A 13,990-nucleotide genomic window follows, 5' to 3' on the forward strand; every position below is an offset into this window, starting at 1 on the left:
GCCCAGACAGAGGCTCCCCTCGGGGCAGACACGTTGGCACACAGCTGGCCTGCGGGGCTGCGCAAGTACGCATTCCCCCCAGTGAGCCTTCTTGCACAGGTGCTATGCAAGTTCAGGGAGGACGAGGAGCAAGTCATTCTGGTAGCCCCTTACTGGCCTACCCGGACTTGGTTTTCGGACCTCACGCTCCTCACGACAGCCCCTCCCTGGCGGATTCCCCTGAGGAAGGACCTTCTTTCTCAGGGATGGGGCACGCTCTGGCACCCGCACCCAGACCTCTGGAACCTCCACGTCTGGCCCTTGGACAGGATGCGGAAGATCTAGCCGGCCTACCACCGACCGTCATAGATACAATCAATCAAGCCAGAGCCCCCTCTACCAGGCATCTCTACGCTCTAAAGTGGCGTCTGTTCACGGACTGGTGTTCTTCCCAAGCCGAAGACCTGCAGAAGTGCGCAGTTAGGTCAGTGCTCGTGTTTCTTCAGGAGAGGCTGGAGAGGAGGCTGTCCCCCTCCACCCTCAAGGTGTATGTCGCCGCTATCGCGGCCCACCATGACACGGTAGACGGCAAGTCTCTTGGTAAGCACGACTTAATCGTCAGGTTCCTAAAAGGTGCCCGGAGGATAACTCCCTCCTGGCCTAACCTGTTCCCCTCCTGGGATCTCTCGGTCATCCTTACAGGCCTCCAGAGACCCCCCTTCGAGCTGCTTGACTCAGCTGGACTCAGGGCCCTCTCTCTCAAGACTGCCCTGCTGATCGTGCTCGCTTCCATCAAGAGGGTCGGGGACCTGCATGCGTTCTCTGTTAGCGACGCTTGCCTGGAGTTCGGTCCGGCAGATACTTTCGTGATCCTAAGACCGCGACCGGGCTATGTGCCCAAGGTTCCAAACCACGCCCTTCAGGGATCAGGTAGTGCACCTGCAAGCGCTGCCCCGGGAGGAGGCAGACCCAGCCCTTTCAGTGCTGTGTCCAGTACGTGCTTTACGTATTTATCTGGACCGCGCACAGAGCACCAGACGCTCTGAGCAGCTCTTCGTCTGCTTTGGGGGACAGCAGAAAGGGAATGCTGTCTCCAAGCAGAGACTCGCCCACTGGGTTGTCGACGCCATTTCCCTGGCTTATCACACCCAGGACATGCCCCCCCTTGCGGGTCCGAGCTCACTCCACCAGGAGTGTTGCGTCCTCATGGGCACTGGCTAGGGGCACTGCCCTAGCAGACATTTGTAGAGCAGCGGGCTGGGCAACACCTAACACTTTTGCGAGATTCTACAATCTCCGAGTTGAGTCAGTATCGTCCCTTGTTCTCTCAGGTACCGAGACCGTAGAACTCGGTGGCACGCCCACGATCTGACCAGGTGAATCGCTTGCACCTAGCGCCCTTCCCCCTAACCAGGGGAAAAAGTGCGCCTTCATTCCCAGGAGATCTCAGGTTTGGGACACTGGTCGATTCCTCCCTAGCCCTCGTGGGTCGCAGTTCAGCGGAGGAACTCGCTGACCCAAGCCACTGCGGGTACCGTAAGCTACCCTGTACTGGTATAGGTGCTCCACAGGTAAGGCCTCCTTCGGACTCCCCCTGTGTGTAACACCACGGTTCTGTCCCCTCTGGCGAGCTGACTCCCGTGTTTCCCTTAGGCAGTCATGGCTGCCTCGGCTGCCGTGCTGTATGTTCCCCCCTCTATAGGCTGGATCCACCACCGCACCGACTTTTCCACATAGGCCCTAAGCAGGCCTCTGATGGTTTTGCCACTTAAACTTGCCTCCCCCTCTCGGGTAGGCATGGCCTCCGCAGGGTCTTCTCCTTCCTGAATAAGGGCTAAGACCCCCTTCCCTCAATGCGTGTAAGGGCCCCTGCCTAAGTTGCTCTATGCGAGAAACATAGAGAGAAAAGAGGCCCAGCCAGGCTTGGCCCGTTCCCAGGTTGGCGGCCAGCACCTTGTTCCCCTCCAGGGTAACGATAAGGAATCCTGATGGCTTAAATGGGGCATTGGGGAAGGGTACGTGCAGCCTGGTACAGTTGGTCGTCCTGCACGTAAGAATACCTGCTCGCTCCTGTATCAGCAGTTCACGTACACGGCTCAGCGCATGGCACTTTTATAAGTGGACCCCTAGTGTCGCTTCTCTGACACAATGTGGAGAGAGCGACAGAAGGGGAACATCTAGGTTACGTATGTAACCTCCGTTCCCTGATGGAGGGAACGAGACGTTGTGTCTCCCCTGCCATGTCGCTGAGCCATTTCCGGCTCCTCTGAAAAATCCTGAATGAACTCCCGTATTTGCGCCGCTTAAATACCCGTATGTCCGGGGGCAGGACATGCAAATACTGGTTGCCAACTCTCATTGGCCTTTTTTCATAGTCCAGAGGTGAATATCGGCGCTCAAGAGAGACCCCTAGTGTCGCTTCTCTGACACAACGTCATGTTCTCTCCATCAGGGAACGGAGGTTACATACGTAACCTAGACGTTATGTTTATCATGCATCACAACGTGTGTTTCCAGCTCAGTACAGAGACTGGTTAAAGCAGGGGTGTCTGTTCAAATGGTAAAAATGACAGTATATCCAGAGGATGATGAAAACAAATATGATGATACAAGTAGCGAGAGCTACTGTGAAATGTGTTAAAATGAGGTATGTCTTTTCTTTCTGAGAATGTTTTGATATGTAAAGAGGGTTATAAGCAGCTGTCATCCGTGTTACGAGATGACGTACAAGGAGAGGGTTTGAAATGAGGGATTTTATTATACTTTATTCTTTGTATTTTTATAGCCTGCTGACATAAACAAAATGTTACATTGACGTGTTTTTCTTACTTAATCTGTACACAATTTCTTGTTTATACTGAGGTGACTGAGGGTCTGATTTTATGTCAGATATGTAACGGCGTTTACTCATTTAGCCCGGCTTCAGATAAAGTCTTTACTTGCTTGCTAATACTTAAGGGGACTATCCCCACAAAAAAAAGCCTAAGCTGATTATTTTTTATTTATTTTTTTTCCTTTCCAAATGTTATTTCTCAAATGTTTAAGAGAGTGATCATTTATGCGAAAATCAGAGATGAAGAGTGTAAGTGTGATGATATGACTTAAAATTTGTCTTATTGTTTATTATTGTGATTGAGTAATCTGAATGATAAAAAGCGGGAATTGTTGTAGAAATTTTGATACTCATTGAACAGTAATAGTCATGGCAAGGGAATGCCTCTGTGTCTGAGGGATGCAGAGGGGGAGGATCTGCTTTTGTTGAGAAACCTTGGGATAAAAGAGTATAAAATACAAGTCAGCCCTCCCCTCTGGGTCCCACTCAAGGCACAGATCAACTCCTGTGTAATGACCGGGTCCTTCTTGCAAGAATAAATAATTTTAAAAGACTGTTTGAGTCAGAGTGTCTCTTACGCAGTGATAATGGTTGGTTGATAATTTTTTGCCACAACATTGTGCTATTGGTGTATATTAACATCTTCTTGCAGTATCTGCACACAGTTTTTGTTTTGTCCGTTACCACCTCACCACTTTAATTTTTAGTCTTCGGAAAGCCAAAATGCCACCACACCTCCGATTTGAATGAAGATGGGGCATCCTCAAGATCAAGATCTACACTTGCCGCCGCCATGTTTGCTACTGTTTAATGCTACAACTTGTTCGCTGCTATCGCGCCTGTAAAGCGAGGTGAAAATATACTGCTTCAGCGCCCCTGCTGTTTAAAACGTGCATCGCGATTCCTTTAACATCTCAACCGACACGAATCATCACATATTTTCATCGATTTTCAACCGGCTCGGAGTGCATCTTTACATCCCTAAAATATAGACAAACCATACATTTTCTTAATCGTCTATGTATTCACAAGGTCGTCTATGTAGGTCAACCGGAAAACATGTATGTCACGTCTTTAGCTGATGTCCTTTCTTCACTGATTCGATTGTGCATTTCCTCAGTTAATCGATTACACGTGGTGTCATGTGTACATTGACAGAGTGATGAAGACTGTAGCTTGACAATGCAAAAACCTGAGGTAGTTTGATTATAAATGTAAACGTACTCATTGTTATAGTGAATGTCCATACTTTAAATACAATAATTATACTGAACTGGCCTACTTGAATACTGCTCGTGGTGTTATTTGGTGAATGATTGTATTTTAAACAGGTTAAAAGTATGTTTTGAATAGTGCAGTTTCTGTGGATTGCTTAAGCACTTAACAGTAGAAATGTTTTAATTATTTTACGATGTTCTCCATCACAGATTAAGGGAGTATATTCCTGATATAATTCAGAATACACTACAGCTTTCGATTATGTTTAACTTGATTCATTTTTGTTTGAACTAGGTTAGTACAGGTTTCAGTTTGTAATGTTACGCTTGGTTCAAGAAATCATGTCCACGTGTTCTGCAATCACTAATATTGTGGGAAATTAAAGAAGCTCTTTAGACGAGTACATGGGTGGCTCTTAAAAGAGCCTGTGGTGTTGCTGAAAGCTTCATCACACTTTACTTGGAGCTGGTGTACTTGGTGACGGCCTTTGTGCCCTCAGACACGGCGTGTTTGGCCAGTTCACCGGGCAGCAGCAGCCGCACGGCGGTCTGGATCTCTCTCGAGGTGATGGTGGAGCGCTTGTAGTGAGCGAGACGACTCACCGGCGATGCGCTCGAAGATGTCATTGACGAAGGAGTTCATGATTCCCATCGCCTTGGAGGAGATACCGGTGTCAGGATGAACCTGCTTCAGGACTTTGTACATGTAGCAGGTGTGCATTGAGAACATTTATTTTGTGATTCCACTTGCCATGACCATTTTTGGGTTTTCCTCATTCTTTCCGTTCGCCATGCTGATTTGGGAGAGTGACGCACTTTGCTTCTTCCCAGTCTGCATGAGTATTCACAGCGGTAGGTCACGCAAGTTTATGTGCTGATTTAATAAGGTCGTAATTTGTTTTAACTGATTGTTTCATACGTTATACTTGAGTAATTGTGACTTTAAGTCCCTCTGAAATGGACACATGCTTGTTTCATGAATTATTTTCTTTAAGTGTTTTTACGTTACTTTTATTCTTTATCTTTTGCAGCGCATGTCGTTCATTGCTGCCGCACGCTGCTCTAAGTGCTGCACGAGCCCTCATAATCTGTTTGTTACGCCAGGTACATTAATTATTGTTGTATTTTCTTAAAATCTGTTTATGTAAAAGTTTATTGCCCAGTCTGCATGAGTATTCACAGCGCGCGTCATGCATTGCTGTCGCACACTGCTCTAAGTGCTGCACGAGTCCTCATAATCTGTTTGTTACTCCAGATGAAATAAAAGAGGATTGACGAGACGAGTTTCAGCATTCAACAGTGATTCTTAGTAGACACAACGCAGATAACACACCGCTACAACTGGTGCCGTGATCGTTGCTTCACTCTTCGTGGGACCAGGCCGTTTGCACGCGAGTGGAGGAGTTGCCGGGGTGATTGGCGAATGAGCGCGCCGCTGCAACGTGACTGAGTGGATGAGAGGTTCGCCATTTATGTGATGTGAACTGAAAGATCTCTGATTCAGGGAAACTTCCGAAGTTTTAAAGGGACTGAAATATTTTGATAATTGAAGTTAATAATAGATATATATATATATTTTTTTTTTTACATATTTAAAAAAAAAAAAAGAGAAAAAAAATCAGAAGTGGTATTTTAAGTTGAATGTCAGATACTGATATGGAGAGTTTTCATGGTCAGATGAACATGGGAAGAGGGAGGGGTGTACTGAGGTTCATCCAAGCACATCAGACAGGCGGGGCTGATAAAATTAGTCCACTTTCTTCAACCCCTATACACACAAGACATGTTAATGTGCCGACATCCACTGTGTCTCAGTCTTGTGCTGTTTCGGATGATTCTGTGCAACTCTCTGATTTAAACGCTGTACCAGTGAATCTGATAACTGACATAGTGAAACAGATCATCATTACCTGTCTTGAATCTGGGGGTTTTAGCAAAAACAAGCAAAGTGATTCAACTATTACTATGGGTGATTTTTCAAAAGTCAGCTTAGTTGTTAAGCAAGATGTTAACGAGCCCCCGTTCTTCAGAGGTGATGGGGAAGAGAAAATTTGTGTTGACGAGTGGGTGGAGACAGTAAAAGTGTGCTTGAGAAAACATGAAGTGCCCTTGAAAGACCAAATCGATGAAGTACTGACAAAGTTAAAGGGCAAAGCGCGTGATGTAGTGAAGGTTGGACTGAGAAGTAACCCACTGATTGACCTCAGTGATGGTCCAAAGCCAATTTTTGACCTGCTCAAACAACATTGTAGCGATACTGTGTATTCATGCATGCCTTTGGCAGATTTTTATGCCACTTTGCCTTTGAAAAATGAAAAACCATTTGATTACTGGATTAGGCTGCATAAGGTGATTGACATTGTGTGTCATGCCCAGTCGACAGACATTTTGTGTGCTCATGGTCGTGGTATGGAGAAAAATACAGCAGTAGCGTCACCTCAGGATACTGAGCACTGTACTCAGGATCAGTCTTTGAATCGCATGATCAGTCTTTTGGAACGAGTTTTGGACCAGGGTTCTTGCCAGCAGGCATCAAGAGTGAACAGACCTCAATACAAAGTACGGAGTGGTGTGAACAAACAAAATGTTGCATGCGAAGTATGTGGCGATGCAAGTCATGATACTTTTTCACACTGTCGAATAAACCGCTTGTGCTTTAACTGTCATGCCCCTGGCCACAGAGCATCAGCTTGTTCTGCCGGGACTGGCCCCAAACCACAAGTTCAACAGAGCGGTCCCGACTCTGGTCAGTTGGGAAACTAGATGGCCCACATGAGGAGGGGACTAGTGATGGGCCATGCATAATGTCCCCTGGTAATGAGGATATCGATTTGGCATCTGTCTATTCTGAGTTTTGCAGTACTGTTGATGACAAGACAAAAGTGATTTTTCAAAATGTGCAGAGACTTAACGCAAATGATGATCTGTTCTTTACTGATGTTTTGGTACAGGAAGTTGTTTTGCTTTGAGCCATGCTTGACAGTGGGTCTATGGCCTGTACTATAAGTACACAAGCTCTGTCCAAACTCATTGAAGCAAAAGTACTTACCTCAGATGACATATCTCCAACACTGCTCACACTGATTGGCTGTGGTGGTCAGAAAACGAGCCCACAGGGAGTGTGTGACGTACAGATGAAAGTTTTTGACTGCTCCTTCTCTGTACCTGCTTTAATTGTTGATGGGCAAAATGCTGACCTAATTTTAGGAAGTAATGTCATAAAACATCTCATTCATGACATCAAAATATCAAATGATTTCTGGAGTTTTGATTCAACTTTTGTGCAATGTTGAAACATGGAAAGGGACGGAGTCACCTAATAAAGTAGGAACTGTAAAGCTGAAACATGCTGTCACTCTGGAGCCCATGCAAGAACATATAGTGTGGGGGAAGTTAGTTAGTGATAAAATCCTATCTGCAGGTAGTACAATTATTGTGGAGCCCAGCACAGCGCGCACTGCACCAAGAAATGTGTTGGTGGGCAGGATAGTGGTGTCCTTATGGGGGGATGGTAGTACACCAGTTAAAGTTATCAACCCATCGAACAAACCTGTCTGTCTAAAACGCAACTGTAAGCTGGCTGATGTGTACACCTGCATGGCTCTTGAAGACTTTGATGTTGACTGTTTTGGCATGTCTTATCAACAGACGAAAGATTTGCAGTGTAATGAATTGGAGACTGAAAGCCAGACAAAATGCAGTACTAAGCAGTGTGAGACCGAGAGTCAACACTACATGCTACATGGTCTGGCTGGCTCAACCCTGTCTAGCCTGGGACTGCATGATGTTGATATAAGCTCTAATTCTTTGTCACCTTACTGGAGAGCGAGGTTGGCTGAATTGTTGATCAAGTATGAGTCGATATTTTCACGTCATGGACTGGATTGTGGTAGGGCCAAAGGCTTTGTTCACAGAATCTGTCTAAGCCGTTCAGGCTTCCTTACAGAAGAATGTCACCGTCGCACTATGAGAAGCTGCGAGAGGCCTTGGACGACATGGAGGAGCATGACATAATCAGAAAGTCAATGAGTGATTATGCATCTCCTTTGGTGTTAGTCTGGAAAAGGAATGGTGATCTGAGACTGTGCACAGACTTTCGCTGGCTGAATGCGCGGACCGTCAAAGATGCACATCCTCTTCCGCATCAAGCGGATGCACTTGCGGCTCTAGGTGGTAACGCATTCTTTTCCACAATGGACTTAACATCAGGTTATTATAACGTAGAAGTGCACGAGAGTGACAGAAAATTCACTGCATTTACTACTCCTTTTGGTCTTTATGAATATAATAGGCTTGCGCAGGGCCTATGCAATAGTCCTGCGACATTCATGAGGATGATGATGAACATATTTGGCGATCAGAACTTCATGAGCATGTTGTGCTATCTGGATGACATCCTCGTTTTTGCTCCTGATGAACAGCTTGCTTTGGAATGACTAGAGATGGTATTCCACAGACTTCGAACTCACAATCTAAAGCTGTCTCAGAAGAAGTGTCATTTCATGAAGACATCAGTTAAGTTTCTTGGCCACTTTGTGAGTAGTGAAGGCGTGACTACGGATCCTGAAAAGGTCAAAGCTATTGTTGACATCACAGAACAGGATCTTATGGAAGATGGCACTGACATTCCATCACAAACAAAAGTGAGGTCATTCCTGGGGATGGTAGTTTTCGACCAGCAATATATCAAAGGCTGTTCTCGCATTGGTAGACCCCTCTTTACATTAACATCAGGCGTGAGGAAACCGAGGCACACCAAAGGACAGAAACGTGTGACGGCAGGCAGAAAACTTACCTCTTCTGACTGGACTCAGGAATGTCGAGATGCCTTTAGTTCGCTGAAACAGGCTTTACTCGAAAGAGTCACTTTGGCACACCCAGATTTTAGTAAACCTTTCTTGCTGTCTGTCGATGCGTCCAGTAATGGGCTTGGTGCTGTCCTTTCTCAGGTGGTGGCGGGTGGAGAGGTTGCTCGCCCCATAGCCTTTGCTAGCAAGTCACTTAATTATGCCCAATCAAAATATCCAGCTCATAGGCTAGAGTTTTTTGCTCTCAAATGGGCAATCTGTGACTAATTTAGTCACTGGCTCAAGGGTCAGCAGTTCTCCGTATGGACAGACAACAACCCACTGACCTACATTCTTACAAAACCCAAGTTGGATGCTTGCGAGCAAAGATGGGTCGCAAAGATCGCACCGTATAATTTCAACATCAAATACATTTCTGGGCCTAAGAATGTAGTTGCAGACGCCCTCAGCCGTGAACCGTTTGTGCGACCCAGTGTGTTCCACCGACTTACCAGAGTGCCCTATGGTGCTCTCTTGGAGGAATCACGGGCTGTGAATACAGAGAATGTCCAAGATGTGTTCCACTGGTCGTGTCATCCTTTTGAGAAGCAAGCACAAGACAAGCCCTGTTCAGATATTGAATTGAATAATGCTGCTTTATCAAGGCACCTTTGTCCTAATCAATCCGCGAAGGTAGTTGCGAAGCAGCTATGGGACAACTTTTTCTGTGTTTACGGCTTTCCTGAGCGGATACATTCAGATCAGGGAGCCAATTTTGAAAGCAGCCTGATTTCTGAAATGCTTCAGCTTGCTGGTGTTCAGAAATCTCATACGAATCCCTACCACCCAATGGGAAACGGGACTGTTGAGAGATTCAACCGAACATTGGGTAACATGATTCGTGCCTTACCACCTAAAGCAACGCACAGATGGCCACAAATGTTGAAGTCTCTCACTTGTTGCTATAATGCAACAATACATGAGACTACCAGTTTCCCTCCATTCCAGTTAATGTTTGGTAGAACTCCCAGGTTGCCCGTCGACATGATGTTTGACTCTGTGCTGCTTGATGACCAGGTGGTCGACTATAACCAGGATGTGCAGTCTTTCCGAGATGATCTTGCACAAGCGATGAAAGTGGCCCAAGGTTCAGCTTCAAAACAACAACAGAGGCAAGCAAATCTCTACAACAAGAAGCAGAAAGGTGCTCCGGTGAACATCGGTGATAGAGTGCTGCTGGCCATTAAGGGCGAGCGTGGCAAGAGGAAGACCGCTGATAGATGGGAGAGTCACATTTACATAGTGAAAGGAATGAATAATGAGGTCCATACATTCCGTATCCAAAATTGTGTGACTGGAACTGAGAAAGTTGTTCATAGAAATCTCATCATGCCGGTGAACTTCTTACCTCTTCAGAATGAGATTTCAGAAGATAATTCTTCCGAGAATGTTGCCTTGAGTGGGTCAAGTTTGTCTGTGAGCGAAAATGCAGAATTGAGACTGCCTGTCAATGAACCAGATGAGAGAACTGTGGCGTGGGTGTCAGAACTCCCAGTTTCTGAAGTTGATCTTTCGGAGTCTGATTCTCTCCAGTTGATTCCAGATGAAAGGTTTACCACCCTTTCTGCTCATCATACTACAAGCCTCAATGGTCAGACGGAAGGCAGATCTTTGACATGCGAACCTGATGTTGATAGGAGTATTAATCAGGCTGATGCAGATGTATATACTGATACTGTAGCCACTGACCACGTACTGCAGTGTTCAGGAGCGCCTTCAAATCAGGGCGGGTCATTAACTGTCAAAACCAGATGTGGAAGGGTGGTTAAACCAGTCATTAGACTTATCCAGAATATGCACCAGAAGGTTATGTCTGGGTTGTAGTTTTTTTTTTTTTTTTTTGTTTCTCCTGTTCATAGAGGTATCATATCTGAGAAAGATTAAATAGTATGATTAAAATGTGCATATCTGTGAGTTGTAGTATCTTGAAGGTAGGGGATTTACGAGTAATCTAAAAAGTAGATAAAATTGTATGAAATGCTGTGCAAAACTGACTACTAGATGTATGTAATATGTAACAGGCATGTTATTCCTTTGAGTGTTTGGAGGCTTTGCAACCCTCTTACATTACTAATTCGGATGAGAATAGTCTTACGACTGGAGTTTAGTGTGTCACTTGATTTACAGTATTATCTCTTGGTACTATGGAACGGATATTGTTTCTCTTACTGTTTCTCATATTATGTGGTTGAATGTACCTGTTTTGTTTTGAGTGACTTTGTAGCATTTTGATGAGTTATGTTTGTGTTCTTTTGTTTTGTCATGTGCAAGTGGAAGTCAGCAGGGGGGAATGTAGCAGGTGTGCATTGAGAACATTTATTTTGTGATTCCACTTGCCATGACCATTTTTGGGTTTTCCTCATTCTTTCTGTCCGCCATGCTGATTTGGGGGAGTAACGCACTTTGCTTCTTCCCAGTCTGCATGAGTATTCACAGCGGTAGGTCACGCAAGTTTATGTGCTGATTTAATAAGGTCGTAATTTGTTTTAACTGATTGTTTCATACGTTATACTTGAGTAATTGTGACTTTAAGTCCCTCTGAAATGGACACATGCATGTTTCATTAATTATTTTCTTTAAGTGTTTTTACGTTACTTTTATTCTTTATCTTTTGCAGCGCATGTCGTGCATTGCTGCGGCACGCTGCTCTAAGTGCTGCACGAGTCCTCATAATCTGTTTGTTACTCCAGGTACATTAATTATTGTTGTATTTTCTTAAAATCTGTTTATGTAAAAGTTTATTGCCCAGTCTGCATGAGTATTCAGAGCGCACGTGTCGTGCATTGCTCTAAGTGCTGCACGAGTCCTCATAATCTGTTTGTTACTCCAGATGAAATAAAAGAGGATTGACGAGACGAGTTTCAGCATTCAAGAGTGATTCTTAGTAGACACAACGCAGATAACACACCGCTACATACACGTGGATTATGAGGTGTGATTTGTGCACTTTTTGGCGATCGCTAAGCAAACTGAGAGGTGAACTAACGTGTATACGCTCGCGAGCCGTCTGGCCAAAATCCCATAGTATTCAGGCGTCAGACGTAAGATTTGAGACGTCACACGTCACGGTCACGTGTTGGAGCTGTGCTCAAAGTCCGCGGCGGCGTGGCGGCGACGTAGCTGAAAACGGATTGTATTTACTTTGCGTCTGAATAACGCACGCTTGGGTAAACGTGTGGATAAACGTCTGGATAACGTACGTGTGGATCAACGTCTGGATAACGTACGTGTGGATCAATGTCTGGATAACATACGTGTGGATAAACGTGTGGATAACGTACGTGTGGATCAACGTCTGGCTATTAGCCTAATAGTTAGGCTGAATTCTATCATCTCACTATTGTACCTTTTAAATTTGGGATATGATCATAACACACACTGTTTTCATGTTTTTGAGGGTTTACAACACTATTATATATCTCATGTATATAGGCAGCAGGCTATATTTTTATGTGTTTTAATATTGGTAATATTAATCATGGGTGGCGCTAGGGCAGGCTAGCTGTGCTCAGCACCCCCAATAAAGACCAAAGCACCGCCAAATATTATTTCTGGAATCGATTAGCCTATATTCAGGCTGTGTTCTATGCAGCCCTGAAACAAATGGTGCAGAAAAAAGAAAACTTTCTATTTCGAGATATTGAGTCATTATTTCAACATAAGTTTCTGTTATTTCGACATAGTTATTTCGGCGTAATAACGGGACAGTCTAATCTGCACTAAACCACTTTAAGCGTTCTTGTAATGATTTTCTATGGGCAGGGTTCGAATTGATTTATGACTCTTGGGGGGTCCCCTAAAATGTATGTAATTATAAAATGATAAATTCTGAAGACTACCTTGCTATGTAGCCTACTGTAGGCAAAATATATATGGACCAATGTCAGGGTTTTTCCTGTCTCAAAATGAGGCAGAGGTGGCAAAATCCTAACACTCAAGGGGTCCGGGGGCTTGCCTCCCCGGGAGAAAATTTTGTACATTTTAAAGATAAATTCATTAATCTGGTGCACTTTGTTGTCACTTGAATCTGTTGTTAAAAATAAATAATAATCCACCCGCCAACCACCCATATTTGATTTAGATATCTGCATCTGATCATCACATTACAATTATTTAATTAAGCATGATAATATGGTAACATATCACACTGAAGTAGGCCGATTTAAAATTAACATTTATTTAAATTAAAAGTTCTTCTTTTGGCAAAATTACATTTCCTTTATAGCCTAAACAGAGGCTTTACTTACTTTAAACTTAAATTGTCAATGTTTCATTTTTGAAAACACTCTTATCTGAATAATTTTTTGTATCTTTATAAAGGGCACTTTTCCCCTAATTTTATTTAATGTATGCTCTAAATTTAATTTCAAATTCTTACATTTTATTAATAATTGAATACATTCAATTAAAATAATAAGACAGCCTAGCCAAGTGGCTGAGCCTGCTACCAATCAAATTACATACCGGTAAGTTAAATTGAAAAATTACAACTGTATTAAATGAGATTATGAGATTGTTTTAAATATTTTTTTGAATATACAAATAAGGAATGTTGAAAAGAATGATACTTTGAAACTAAACCGCCAGTAGAAGGCGGCAGGCGGCCTCTTAAAGAGCAAGTCATTGAGCCATTCATTTAAACTATTCGTTCAAACGGCTGATTTATTCAGAATGAGGCAGTTTAATGATGGGTGATTGAATCTTTGACTCGAACGATTAGTTCAAAATGCTGAATTACTCAGTAATGAATCATGGGTGAATGTTGCTCTGAGATGCGCTGTCCTGTTGTTTGGAACTATTTTCGCTGCTGTAACGGAACAAAAACTCCTGTGCTATACTGCACCAGCCCAACAAGCATATAGTCTGGGATAAATGTATATGTATATAAATATGTCACTGTGTTTGAATTATTGTGTTAATGTATAATTTTTCACCTCTTCTAAAAATAAGAAACATTTTCTTGGCCTTGTCACCAAACTCTTTCTGAAGCTCACTAGACATGTAGTCCAGTGTTTCCTGACCCTGAAGACCCGTTGCTGAAGTCTTCCTCCTTTCACTGCTTATGTCTCAGAGTCTCAACTGAAGAGCTGATGTGTGGATCGAGATGATGATCC

At 44.0% G+C, this 13,990-nt stretch overlaps 1 protein-coding gene and 1 pseudogene across 1 annotated transcript in view; one reads left to right on the top strand and one right to left on the bottom strand.

Moving 5' to 3' along the window:
* Positions 1 to 13,990, top strand: part of LOC127656003 (histone H2A-like) — a 357,620-nt gene that overhangs the window by 74,009 nt on the left and 269,621 nt on the right. The gene's annotated exons all lie outside the window — the stretch shown is intronic.
* Positions 4,486 to 11,239, bottom strand: LOC127656102 (histone H2B type 1-like; annotated as a pseudogene).

Source organism: Xyrauchen texanus, chromosome 2 (genome assembly GCF_025860055.1).
Source record: "Xyrauchen texanus isolate HMW12.3.18 chromosome 2, RBS_HiC_50CHRs, whole genome shotgun sequence".
Classification (NCBI taxonomy): domain Eukaryota; kingdom Metazoa; phylum Chordata; class Actinopteri; order Cypriniformes; family Catostomidae; genus Xyrauchen; species Xyrauchen texanus.